At 43.9% G+C, this 14,662-nt stretch overlaps 1 pseudogene; it reads left to right on the plus strand.

The window, feature by feature from the left end:
- LOC123180168 (uncharacterized) overlaps positions 1-14,043 on the plus strand; it is a 34,197-nt pseudogene extending 20,154 nt beyond the window's left edge.
- The last annotated feature ends 619 nt before the right edge of the window (positions 14,044-14,662 follow it).

Here is a 14,662-nt window from a genome sequence, read left to right on the forward strand (position 1 = left end):
TTTGAATGTTTTTACGGTTTTGTGTGTGTGTGTGGTGGGGGGGGGTGGTTAGGGTTCAGGGTACATGCCACATTGTTCACATTGTCCAATTAACACTTTGTATAGATTTTTTGGGTACAAAATGAACGAAATGATGCAACTAATCTGAACGTAACGTTTGGCATGTATCCAACCAAGTAGCCACTATTCCTCAAAAAATAACCAGTTAGCCACTAATTGCGCCAAACATATCACGTAATAAATGGGTTGACAATTATTTCTTGAAATTCGTGGAAGGAATTTATTGCTCTTCCTTTTTTAGAGAACAATAAGTTACAAATTTTATTTTGGAAACAAGAAATCAGTTTTCAATTTTATTTGTCCTTTCCAATAGATTTCAAATGAGCTTTTCCTTGGTCTGGTCATACAAGGCATTAAGCACACATGACATTGCTTATACAGAAGCTGACTGAAATAATTTGTTAACAACTACTAACGACTGATGATCAACAAGTAAACAAATCCCACAACAATTATTGAAAAATAAAATCCCGCGGCCATCAGATTTGCGTGCTTCTTCAGATCGATCAACTGCCTTAAGTTCTTGTTGATCTTCTTCAATTCCACCTTGAGTTCCGCATCCGCCACCATCGGAGGAACATTGGCATAGCCCTTATTATCCACCGCCGATGGCAGATCTACCTCTAGGGTTGCCCCGTGCCTCAAATCAATGAAGCCATCCGTTTGAAGCCTCTCAACGTATTCATCCAGCCACTCAAAATGCTTGCATGTTTTCAGGTTCTGAAAAAGGGAAGGGAAACCCTAAATACCAATTCCGAGGAAATATAAATAAATCTGGGGTCAGAATTCATAGCAAAAAGACACAACAGAACATAGATTTAACCTTCCCCGCTTCTGGTTTGCTCTCGCATTTCACAAATTCCCGCCCATGGTTTCCATTCTTCTCCGATATGGTTGTCAAACGCTTCAGTGGCGCGATGCGTGGGCAGTCGGGGCATCTGGTCATCGGTAGTGAACCATACCGCGGCCATGATGACGGAGAGGCCGAACTGGACATGGACATCTCTCGTCTCTCACCGTCCGCCGGCGATGGCAGGCTTCGTCGCCGGAGAAGAATAACAATTTGGTGGGGCAAGGGAAAGGGAGGCAATGGTGGGCCTCGGGTTGGCACGGGCACGGCGATGGCTCGGGCTTGTGTGATATGTGGTTGGACCCGCGGTCAGTGCACATGTTTTGGAAGCCCAGAAAAGATCGTGCTCCTTAAAAAAATTGCATCAAAGCGCATTACTTCAAAATAACTAATTATCCCTACAATCACGGATATATACCTTCCCATTCTACCGCATATCAACCCTATCCTAACCACCCCCATCTACCTTGTTTCTCCTCACATAGCCATCGCCGGGATCGCGCCATCGCTTCTGAAGCGACCACGCCGACGCCGGATTAAAAAGGTCTCCTCCACGGCTCCTCCCATCTTCGATTGCAGTGCTGATTATTTTTTCCATTGATTCGACCAAGAAGTCATTTCCGAAGAGATTAGAAAATACAGCCTTTGCCATAGTTGAGTAGTTCTGGTGTAATTGGAGTACAGGATGTCATGCAAGAGCTTTTTGATTGATAGTTTGTAGTAGTTGTTCGTACGAACTGGTTATGAATATATTTTCTCGGTGGTATTGTTAGGAATTAGTTGGATGAGGTTGTGGATACAGTTTTCATACTATGGGTATATGTGTTGTTGTAGGGATCATGGTCTCAGAGGCGCATAACAACCATGCGGAGTACGACAAGTCTTTGCATGAAGCGCGCCGGGAGATCGACTTGAAGGTGCAAAAGGATCGCGCTGAGGTAGATAAGAAACTCAAAAAAGAACGTTCATACGTGGACAGGATGATAAAGGAGGAGCGTGAGGAGTTTTCCCGTAAGATGGCGAAGATGCGTCTTGAGATTGAAGAAAAGTATAAGCGGGACTGTGAGGACATGGAAAAAAAGTTTTTCCTTGGCTACAAGGAAATGCATCAAACGTTGCAGAAGGACCGGAAGCTTGTGGACAGTATTATACAGACAGAGCGAGTCAGGATGGATGCCTATGTGTTGCAGGCACGTTCGGATATGGACAGCAAGCTGCTACAGGAGCGGTCGGACATGGATTATAAGGCCATGCTGGAGAAGGTCCGTTTGGAAGGACATATGTTAGAAGCCCGTGCGATCTCACGGCCACCCCGACAACATGTCTTCAATTTTTCTCCCCCTGTAAGTATTTCGCACCGATTGTATATATTAAGGACCTTAGTATTCTATGATACAAACATCTTCAATTTGTGGCAACCTTATGTCGGCGATTGTATGTAGGCTAAGCATCATGAGACGGCACAGTCGCCATCCACTCGAGAAAGTGCGATAGAGTCACCCGTTCAATGCCACATCACTCCACCCCAACAACATATCTTCAATTCTCCCCTTGTAAGTACCTCCCAACGATGCCATACCCAAGATATGGTATGACCTTTTAAAATTTGTGTGTAAACCCACTGTCGACGTTTCATACGCAGGATAAGAAACGTGGGATGGCAGAGTCCCCAGTCACACCACATGAAGGATACATTCCACATAACAAGGTGAGAAGGTTTGAGATGGCACAATCCCCAGTCACTCGACATGAAGGATACATTCCACAAAAGCAGGTAACAACACCGCAATTTTGCTATGCACATAAAAAATTATGTTTGCCCCTTTACTCATTTAATGTATTAACTCTGATGTGAGATACTAGGTGCTGGTCATGGAATTTATTGTTAGTAGGGATGATGAGATGTCACATGTCCCGAGAGCATACTTTGATGAACACCCGGCAGAAGTCAGAATTTTTGAACCCCTCAAAGTGACCTACGATCTCATTCTGAGTGAAATGAGAGATACTTTTGGTTGCAAAATGGGAGCAGAACTGTACTACTTCTTACCCGAGTCTGCGTGGAAGCTGCCAGAAGGAATGTTCTTGATTGCAGGACCAGATGATGTAGAAAAAATGCTTTCTGATCTGAATGGCAGCAAGAAATGTCACCTGTACATTGTGTACAATAGAACTACAGGTCGTTATCCCGAGCATGACTTTGATCCAGAGGTTCAAATTTTACATGTTACATGCATCTAGTTTATGGCTACGTCATTTTTAAGTTCTTCCTAATACAATTCCTATGGTTTTCTACAGGAAGTGAGAATCCAAGAAATGGAGGGTCTTGCTAGAGAGTTGGCGGAGAAAGAACAAGAACAACTTCAGTTGTATGGTTACATTGATGTTAAAGAGAAAAAGATTGAAGCACATGGGTCGTCGCCAAGCCCGACGCAATCTCCAACGTCGCAACGCAAGAGGTCACTGGATTTTGGCAGTGCAGAAGACCATATGGAGTAGGCTCAATTGTTTTTCAACCAGTTTAAGCTTCAAACCAGGATTATTTGTTGCAAACAAACATTTTTTTTCTGTTTCACACTATGTTCGCAATTATGGTACAATTTATTCATGAGACAGTTCTTTGAACAACAATGCATGTGTTTTATGATCAATCATACAGTTGTTTCTGAGTTGTTTGTGAGATGGCATTGCATCTAAAGAAGTTTCCATCTATAAAACTTGTAAAAAATCATTTATGTTGTCTTTGTTGAAACTGTTTTTTCGTGCCTTTCATCTACACGTGTAATCATTATAGCCTACAAAACCATACAACGTCGCAAAACAATTTCCAGTTTGCATGGATGCTTGTCATGTTGGTACAAGGGTTTCAAAAAAATTTGGGTCCATTTCAAGCATGCCGAAAAAATCCGTCTTCCCAGGACCCGGAAACACCAATTTTTTCCATCAAGCGCGCAAGCACACCCCCGTGGGCCGCGTGAAATCTGAGCTAACCCCAAAACTTGCTGGTTTTGACGTCAAATAAGATAGAAATATCAAGGGAAGAAGATAGAAATAGCAAGCAAAACACAGATAACCAACAACATATCAAATAGACGGGTAGAAATCATAACATAGTTCGGATAGATAAAGTTCACGGTAGAACCAACAACATGATTTGCTCTTAATAGAAATATTTAAAAGATAAAAAACTTGCCCTAACACGCTAAGGCAAGACAAGCTGACGAGACCGGGCCTTCACCACCATCTTCACTGCGCCTCCTCTCCAGTGCTCCTCTCCATCCCGTCCTCGCCGATGTAGTAGGGGAGGGTGTGCATACCGTCGCGGGTGGGGAAGACGCAGTCGAAGTTTGTGAAGATGTTGTGGGTTGTGAATGCGATGAATTCGCATCCACACCAAAACATCTTGCCGAGGAGGTAGTACGCATCAAATCTGTTGGTGAAGGTGACGGTGAGCCCTATCGGCGGAGACCAGGAGTTTGGACGCACTTCATGCAGTCGGAACATCACCGGCGAGCCCGCCGGGAGGTGGGCGAAGCCCGCACGGAGGAACCACTGGGCAAAGCCCCTTGCACCCCTCCAGCGTGAGAACGCCCACACGCGAAGTGTGCTCTCCACGACGACGCCGGCCGGATACTGTCTCTCCGGCACGGTCGGTGGGAGCCGGTAGGTGGGGCCGTTGTACTGCATCCTCGCAGCTCGCTCAGAGAGTGCTCTGGGTTTGGGGAAGAAGAGAAGGGCGGCGCAAATGGATGTGTGCAGAAGGTGAGGGCTGGTGGTTTAAATAGGGAAAGGGGAAGGGAAGGGAACCGACCGCGCTTACGTTCAAACTAGCCGCGTCGAACGATCCATATGCCACTTTAATTGCCACGTTGAATAGATGCGGGTGGATCAAAAAAGTGTGAAACCAAGGTTTTAATTGCCACGTTGAATCGAAAAGTGTGAAAACAAGGTTTTAATCGCCTCGCTCGCATGCATGCACGTCCGCCACCCGCGCATGCAAACCCACGTCGCCGCCCTTCCCATGCATGCAGGCCTCAGGCGCAGACAACGAGATGGCCCAACGGTCCATCCAGCGACCCAGCGGGTGAGGCTGGCGTGGGACGGCCCACCCGAATTAGGCCCAAGCGAGCTTCGCGCCGGGCACATCCCAGGGGTGCAGGGAGTTTAGTCCCACCTCGCCGAGCGAGGGGAGCTAGCACCGGTTTATATAGCGCGCTGAGCTTTCCCTCTCAAGTTCCTTTCTAAAGCGGGCAGCACATTGCCTAACCGTCTCCGTCCCTGCCCTGTGGGGCCTACTTGCTACCTGTTTTCACAATCTGGCGGGCCTCTGCATCCTGGCCCAATAAATGATGGGGTTACTAGTCGTATGCAGGCCGTTGAATTGTGAAAGCGGGCAAGTAGGCGGGCTTTTTTTTCACCGGCCCGATTACTTTTGTACACTGGGGGTATACATGTATTGTACGTGGGCGATTCGTTTTCCCTTGTCACGTGCGGCGGTCGTGGGCGTGGGCGGCGGCGGTCGAGGGCTAGCCACGCGGCGCACGAAAACTTCCAACAACGTCACATCCTATAAAGAGGGAGGGGAACCACCACCGGCCGCATCTCCCCCACCTTTTCCCCCAAATCGGCTCACCCCCTCTCTCCTTGCCGCATCGTCTCCCCCTCGTCTCCATCGCCCCGCCACTGCACCTACTCGCTCAACTCCACCGCCTCCCTCTCTCCGGTGGGTTCTCTTAGGCTTCGATGGCGCAAGGTGGTGGCGCTGCCGCCACTGCGCACGGAGTTGCGGTCGAGGCCGCGAACACCGCGGTAGATGCCGTCCAAGAAGTGGCCGCCGTCGGTGGTGCGGGAGATGCTGCACCCGCAGTCGCTAGATCGGTCGCTGCGGCGGCGGATCTGGTGGAGCAGGGGGTGGTGGGCTCGGACTCCGTCGTGCCGGACCTGGTGGTGACGGCGTCTGGCGGCGCACTGGATGCAGGTGCGGAGGCGAGCGACAAGCAGGTGGTGGATGTGGTAATCCTTCTCGTTCCCCTCCTCTCTTAGTTGTAGTTGTTAAGCAGAAGATTTAGTAGATAGGGTTTTTTATTGTAGATTTGTGATTGAATGCGGCACCCCCTTTCTGATTTGTGATTTAATGAGAGTTAGGTTTTTTATATTAGTATCTGGATTGCCTCATGTGCTCAGATTTTGTTATATGCTGTATATGTTGTTAGATTTGTTTTGCATATTCCCTCAGTGGGCCACGGCAGGGGCTGAGCCGCCACCCAGTGTATCTATTAAAGTTGATATTGTACAAATGAGGTTAAAATCCTACTTTGTTCATTTGATGTACCACTATGTACATTACATGAGCCAGATGAAGTAAATGCAATTACTTGTTGTCAACCAATGTACTACCTCCATTAATTGGCAGACCTGAGCACTCACAAAATTATTGTTGGTGCCCAGTCTGGCATTACAGTTTGAAGGACCACAGTCAGCATGATCTAAAATTTTAGCTTGACCAAGCTATCATTGTAGAATGCTTGACCTTTGGATAATTTTAGGTCAAAGTAACATTTTAGGTTATTAGAAGCACATTGCAGATTGCTTGACCTTTGTATACTATGTTATATGTAGTTAGTAGTATAATTGAATTAATTACTTGTATTGCAGAATGAGGAAGCTGCTGGCAACAAGAGGAAGCTGGACATCGCTGGGTTCGACGACCCGTCTGAGTCTGACGACGACGAGGAGGTAACCCCAAGTTGTTTTTGGTCTGTTTATTAATCTGTGTGAGATGTTGTTTGTTGATGATGCCCTATATGAATGCCTCTAAATTGGAATGTTATATAGTTTATTCATTGATATCATAAAGTTGTGTTGTTTGGTCATTAATTAGCTCTAAATGGCATATTTGTGGTCTTTGATCATGAAACCTTATCTGAATGCACATAAATGGAAATATTGTGTTGTTTGTCCATTGAATTATTCTAAAATGGAAAGTTTTGTTGTACTTTCAATTAATTCCTCTGAAAGTTGTGTTGTTTGTGCATTAATTAGCTGTAAATGGGATATGTGTGATGTTTTTTCATGAAACCATATATGAATGCATATAAATGGAACTATTCTGTTGTTTGTCCATTAAAATCTTCTAAATGGAACTATTCTGTTGTTTGTGCATTAATTAGCTGTAAATGGGCTATTATGTTTGTTTGTTCATTAACGGGCAAGTAAATGGCAATTATTTGATGTTTGTTAATTACATTACTCTAAATGGGAAGTATGTATTTATGCAAATCATTTGTATGTGCAGTACAACTCTGGAGATGAGGTGGAAGAGTGCAACCACAAGTCCTTCATTGAGCATGAAGCCAACAAGATCAGGGAGAAGGGGAAGGCGGCGTACTACAAGTGGGGCAAGTTCAGGTGCCCATACTGCACCACTAAGCCAATTCCCAAGGATGGGCTGTATGAGCACCTTATGTCGCATGCACGCGCTGTAGCGACGAGTGGGAACGACGTGAAGATCAGGGCAGAGCATGCAGCCCTCCTAAAGGCTATGGGTCCCATCTAGTCACCCTCTGTGAAGCTGGTAGTGCTACTCATCATCAATATAGTTGATGATGTTTAACTTTTGCGCTAGTATGGTTGTGAACTGTGAATCTGGAAGGTGGAAGTGTTTGTGAACTGTTAAGTAGTATGGCAGACTCTTAAGTAGTATGGCAGACTCTTAAGTATGGCAGAGACTTAATTAATCTAGTATGTCTCTGAAGTATATCAACTGTCTAGATGCAGGTCAGCTATGCTTTGTTGCAGTGTTTATATTCTGATGCTGCAATGATCACAGTAGGTGCTTCAATGTTGCTTGACTGATGAGACATGCTGCATACAGTGGGCATGTGCTTGGTAATGCTAGGTTTTGTTCAAGGTGAATTTTTCGACCACCTCCAAATCACCTCAATTTTGGCACACATGATCTCTTGCACAAACAATGCTAGGTTTCCAAGGTTTTGTATTTTTTTTTGAATTTATAATGCCCTCTAGACTGACTGCTGAAAACATCGGTCTATGCCTCAAGGGGCATTGTAAAATAATTTTTTCAAAAATTTCTTTCATAGACATGTTTGGCACATGTGTGTCACCATGTACAGGAAAATTGGGGTGATTTGGAGGTGGTGGAAAAATTCACCTTTTTTCAAAAACTGGCTTAAGTTAGACCAAATGGTCCCTCCGGAATGCGGGCATTTTTTCGACCACCTCCAAATCACCTCAATTTTGGCACACATGATCTCTTGCACAAACAATGCTAGGTTTCCAAGGTTTTGTATTTTTTTGAATTTTTTTGAATTTATAATGCCCTCTAGACTGACTGCTGAAAACATCGGTCTATGCCTCAAGGGGGCATTGTAAAATACTTTTTTCCAAAAATTTCTTTCATAGACATGTTTGGCACATGTGTGTCACCATGTACAGGAAAATTGGGGTGATTTGGAGGTGGTGGAAAAATTCACCTTTTTTCAAAAACTGGCTTAAGTTAGACCAAATGGTCCCTCCGGAATGCGGGCATTTTTTCGACCACCTCCAAATCACCTCAATTTTGGCACACATGATCTCTTGCACAAACAATGCTAGGTTTCCAAGGTTTTGTATTTTTTTGAATTTTTTTGAATTTATAATGCCCTCTAGACTGACTGCTGAAAACATCGCTCTATGCCTCAAGGGGGCATTGTAAAATAATTTTTTCAAAAATTTCTTTCATAGACATGTTTGGCACATGTGTGTCACCATGTACAGGAAAATTGGGGTGATTTGGAGGTGGTGGAAAAATTCACCTTTTTTCAAAAACTGGCTTAAGTTAAGACCAAATGGTCCCTCCGGAATGCGGGCATTTTTTCGACCACCTCCAAATCACCTCAATTTTGGCACACATGATCTCTTGCACAAACAATGCTAGGTTTCCAAGGTTTTGTATTTTTTTGAATTTTTTGAATTTATAATGCCCTCTAGACTGACTGCTGAAAACATCGGTCTATGCCTCAAGGGGGCATTGTAAAATAAATTTTTTCAAAAATTTCTTTCATAGACATGTTTGGCACATGTGTGTCACCATGTACAGGAAAATTGAGGTGATTTGGAGGTGGTGGAAAAATTCACCTTTTGTCAAAAACTGGCTTAAGTTATAGACCAAATGGTCCCTCCGGAATGCGGGCATTTTTTCGACCACCTCCAAATCACCTCAATTCTGGCACACATGATCTCTTGCACAAACAATGCTAGGTTTCCAAGGTTTTGTATTTTTTTTGAATTTTTTGAATTTATAATGCCCTCTAGACTGACTGCTGAAAACATCGGTCTATGCCTCAAGGGGGCATTGTAAAATAATTTTTTTCAAAAATTTCTTTCATAGACATGTTTGGCACATGTGTGTCACCATGTTTGGCCCGATTTGCATGCAGCGAAAATGAACGTGCATGCAGGTTTCTCAAATATTTCCAAGCACACCCTACTGGGCCCCGCTTATTTAAAAAATACGTCAGTCATTAATGATCTATAAATGAAGAATATGCATGATGATTATGAATATGCGTGCAGAAATACATCACAAAAATTATTCTACTCGAAAATAACAAGTGCTCCATGCTAGCCCTTATTCCTGTTCGAAATACATCATCATTCTTAAAGTTGGACATCAAATGATACACACAGAAAATGAAAACGAAAGATGTCGAACTAATACAGTAACATGGCAGTACAACCGCACTTCACTAAATTACTGTCACGATGAAATAGAATGTAAAGACCACGTCACACAAAGCTGAATGGCACACGACTTTCTCTGGCTCATCGTCAGTTCATGCTGTATGTAGACATCACAGTTCAGCCTCGAGATCCTACACAGAAGAATAGAATAAATCACATGGACATCAATTATGAGTAAAACACATGCAAAAAATAAATATGAACATATTTCGTACCTCTAGCAATTTAGCGCATTTACGTCGATTGTGACCAGGATTCTTGCAATAGCCACACATATTCTGTGATCTTGACTTCTTTGTCTTTGCCTGCAGCCTTTTCTTCGGTGCACCTCGGCCTGGCACATGCACGGGATCCAGAACCTTATCAACTTTCTCCGAGTGCGGCATCAACGGGCCAAACCTAATGCTGTTATGCTGAGCATTAGTTGACTCCTTGCTGTCAGCTTGTTCAAAACTTGATTGCTTGCCATGATGTTGTGCTTCCAAAAGCATCTTTAGACGGTGATAGTCCTCATCAGAGTGGCATGCCTTGAAACTTGCGGCGTGACTACAATTCCGCAACTCGCGGTACCTCTGCAGGCTTACCGAATAGTCATACATCTGGTTTTTTCTGGTAGGTGCGTATGCACATTTTGCATTCATAGTCCACCTAGTGGGAACGCAACAACTGGGCAGAATTGTTTGTTTTAAAATCCCCAATATGTAAAAAATGTGGGAACATGGTGTGCCTGCGCATTCCAGCTTACGGCAAGAACAACTCACCCTGTGCAAAAGACCTCCTTGCTCTTCAATGCGCACTCCAAACTTTTTATCCATTCTTTCCTGCTTGGACACAACATAAGTGGAATCTTCTGATCCATCTAGTATCTCTCTCATCTGACATTTGCTGACAGCATCTATGCTCCATAAGACCATCTTAAAGACACTAGGTGTGAAAACTGTTGCGGCGTGTTTCTCAAGCGGCGAAGCATTTTCCTCTGTAAATGGAACGGACTGCAAGGCTTCGACGTCTTGGAGAGCTTCGTTAATCCGTCGCGACGCAAGGCAACGCTCATAGTGCTCTAGCATTTCAAACAACGACATCTTACCCTCAAGATGCGTATGTAGCACAGAGTTCAAGCTCTCACTCCTCTGATTGCTGCTCAATCCTAGGAAACAACGCCCCTCAAGATATGGAGCACACCACAACTTTCTCATCTGATACATCTGATGCAGCCAAGACTCCTCACTGGTTACTTTATTCCGTTGTAAGAATTGTATCCATTTTATCTCATGCTCTTCAATGAAAGAAGTATCATAAATGAAAGATCTGAATTCCTCCTTTACGTCGTCATCATGCAGATGGCGTACAATGTTCTGCTGAATGTGCCATATACATAGTCTATGGTTTGAGTCTGGCCAGACCACCCTGATTGCTCTCTGCATTGCAAGGTCCCCATCTGTGATCACAGATATCGGATGCTTCTGTGCCATGCAATCAGAAAAGGTCCGCAACATCCACTCGTATGCCTGGCTTGTTTCATGAGAAATTATACCACAGCCAAAAATAACAGTGCTGCGGTGGTGATTCAACCCCACAAACGGCACGAATGGCAGATTGTATTTGTTGGTTCTGTATGTGCTATCGAAAACAATGACGTCTCCGAAAGCCTCGTAGTCAAGTCGCGATTGACTATCAGCCCAGAACAGTCCCTTCAGATGGCCATGCTCGTCTACCAAGTACTTGAAGAAAAAATCCACATCTCGCTCTCGCCTCGCCATCATGTGCATGATCACCGTATTAGCATCACCGGCACTGATTGTCTCCTGCTTATTAGCATGGCAGAAATTATAAATGTCCCTCTTTATGCATCCAACCTTATCAAATCCACCGTATTGAAAGCACAAAATATCCATAATACGGTATTTGCGGATCCCACATTTTTCCATGTCCGCAATGTCCGCTTTCTGCTCATCGCTAATTCGTCTGTGCGAACGCAGCAGACAAGAAAGATCCCGTGGGGCTAGAGGATGGCTGTGCTCATCGATGAAATCCTTGACAAACCACCGACCGGTTTCCTCCTGTCTCGTAATGACCAATTTAGCATTACACCCAACACGAGTTAAACTTCGTGGCCTCCTCTTTCTATCTTCCATCTTTCTTTTCATGTGCTTCTCTTCGCGAAACCCTTCACGACTACACACAATTTTCCTTAAAATTATGTATTTGTTGGATCCATCCCACTCAACGTAGCTTTTCCTCACACTAAAACCTTTTTCAAGAGCATATTTGTTGTAGAATTCATAGCCTTCAGCCTCACTATCAAACATCTTGCTGACAACATTTAGATACTCGAACATACTCTCATCACTTGCATACGCCATGTCTTCCTGCATATGACATGTGAGGGAAACCAATCATCAACATCTTTCTGTTTATCAATGTTGCAGGTGTAAAATAGCTCATAGGCAAAGACAAGTGCATGGAAAAGACTTTGCTCGTTTGACATGTGAGGGAAACCAATCATCAACGCCCAAGTTTAATTCCCCGCAAGATCGGACGGCTAATAAAAATCAGACGTGATCAGAGATGTAAGTACTGCTAAATTGAATTGCATGCACTAGGGAAACCTAAATCGATGATGACTAAACAAATCTAAGTAGGAAGTGCAGGCTACGAATCAAAGTAAGTTGAGATTCAGGCGATTCATACCTTAAGATGCAAGTCCGGAAGCGATGGGATCAGTGGGGGGCTTTCTCCTATACCGCCGCCGCCGTCGCCACCGACACTGCCGCCGCAGATGTCACGCCTTATTCTTCTTCCTGCCGCCGACCACGTCTTTTATAGTGAAGGGGACCAGGAGGAGGACGAGAACGACGCCGACGACGGTGAATTGGTTCCTCTCGCCGGGCTCGTCGGACAGAAGGAAGAGGACGAGAAGGAGGACTTGACCGAGCTACTAGATCTAGACGTGGTTCTGGTCGAGAAGGAGGACTTGACCGAGCTACTAGATCTAGACGTGGTTCTGGTCGTGGACGTGATCGGTTGAATTTTTTTTACCCTGGACCATTATGCCCTTCTCTGATTAAACTAATTAAGTTAATTCATTTTTAATCCCCCACCAGATCGGACGGCTAATAAAAATCGAAGGGGTAAGTACTTGAAAGTACTCCCAGTACCGCCCCAATCACCGTAAAAGGGCTCTTATAGTTTACTTCACTAAGCTAGGTCTTCGTTCATTGATCCCTCCCTCTCTACTTGTTGTTTTATTAGGTCAAGAATCTCGTGAAATTGATTGGGAGATGCACTACAAATTGATCAAAGGGACTTGCGCAGGCTTACATTACCTCCACAAGGGCCGTGCAGATTGTCCAATTGTTCATCTGAATTTAAGCCCGTCAAATGTATTGCTTCACAAGAACTACGTACCATGCATCACAGGGTTCGATTTTTCGAAGCTCATTGGGGAAAAGAACACCAAATCCCTGGTACTTAAGCTTAATGGGCCCAAGTATGTATGCTCTCAGTGCTACTGGTTTGAAAATTAGCTCTCGAATTTGCTCATGATACGTGTCTATGTTATGTTCATTTCGAAGAAATTAAATGTCTATATTTTGTGGCCTATCGGTTTAGCTAGTCGATTGACTGTAATATGTTTTAATTAAACTGATATGTTCATATATTATGCAGTGCTTACCTGCCACCAGATTTCTTCCACTCCAAGGGTACTGACCTCAAATATCTAGCTACGGTGGATATATACAGCTTGGGTCTTATGATTCTAGAGATAGCAACACAACAAGAGATCAAAGGCAACCACGGAGTGCTTATTAAGAGTGTAAGACGATTTGTTTTAACACTTTGATCATGCGATAGCTTTTATTGCTTGACAGAAAATAACAATAAATTTCAACCTTACCTAAAAATAATTATTATTTGCCCTTAAATATTTGATGATCTAATATACTCTACAGATAGAGGAAAACTGGAGGGAAGAGTCACAAATAAGATGGTTGTATACCTCACTAGAAGCTGACGAACTGCAGCAAGTAAAAATGTGCATTGATATTGGCCTACACTGCGTCCAGTCAAAGCCTGAAAAGAGACCTACCGCTAGGGACATCATGCTCTGGCTTGATAAAGGGGTCAATCCAGTCCCAGCCCCAAGAGCAGGTGGAGGAGTGTCAAGACCTACAGTCTCAGTTCCAAGTGCAGGTCCAGGAGGGGTGCCAAGACCTCCTGTCCCCACTAATATCACCCATGCAGATGACCGCATCCAAGGTTTTCCCATTCTGGAGCCCTCTAGTGTTAATGAATATTTGTTGATGAAAACTGCATTTGTGAAAACAATTAAAATACAAAATCTTCATCTTTTTTCAAAAACAAATTCGATAAAGATCTTTTTTCAATGAAGGGCATACTTTATTGACCCAAAATGTAGCATCAAGAGGATTCAAACAATCCAAATGTCTTCATCTACTTCTGTTCATCCAAATCGACCGGTAAAGCATTTCACACAAAGTTATAAGACCAAGGGCTTCCTCCTTTTCAAATAAAACACTCATCTATCCGGCAGAAAAAAAAAACACTCATCTTCGTCCATGGATACTCGTGTTGAAGACTCCCTGCGATCTTGTTTCTTTTTTTGGGGAAAAGGAGGATAACCCCCGGCCTTTGCATCAGAACGATGCATGCGGTCTTGTTTCTGTGTCTTTTTTCAAGTGTGCATCTACTGTTGTGACTAAATATATGCCTTTGACTCATTGGTCAATCAAAGGTCAGCAAGGCTACCGATGTTTACACAATCTTAAGTATTTACATGAAATTGATTACAGTTTTAATCCAGCGAAGCAAATATATATCCCCAGCTGGATCAAACTTGTCTAATGCTTTTGTACATTTATTATATGTTATACCAGGAAACGAGAAGCCGGCGGGATTCATAAAACGAATCTTCGGAAGAAAGTAGCCACCTGAGGGAGGAGGAGAATTCTTTGAAGTGGACAGGATTTAAGAAACGATTCATTCCCG

The sequence above is a fragment of the Triticum aestivum genome, chromosome 1D (genome assembly GCF_018294505.1).
Source record: "Triticum aestivum cultivar Chinese Spring chromosome 1D, IWGSC CS RefSeq v2.1, whole genome shotgun sequence".
Taxonomy (NCBI): Eukaryota; Viridiplantae; Streptophyta; class Magnoliopsida; order Poales; family Poaceae; genus Triticum; species Triticum aestivum.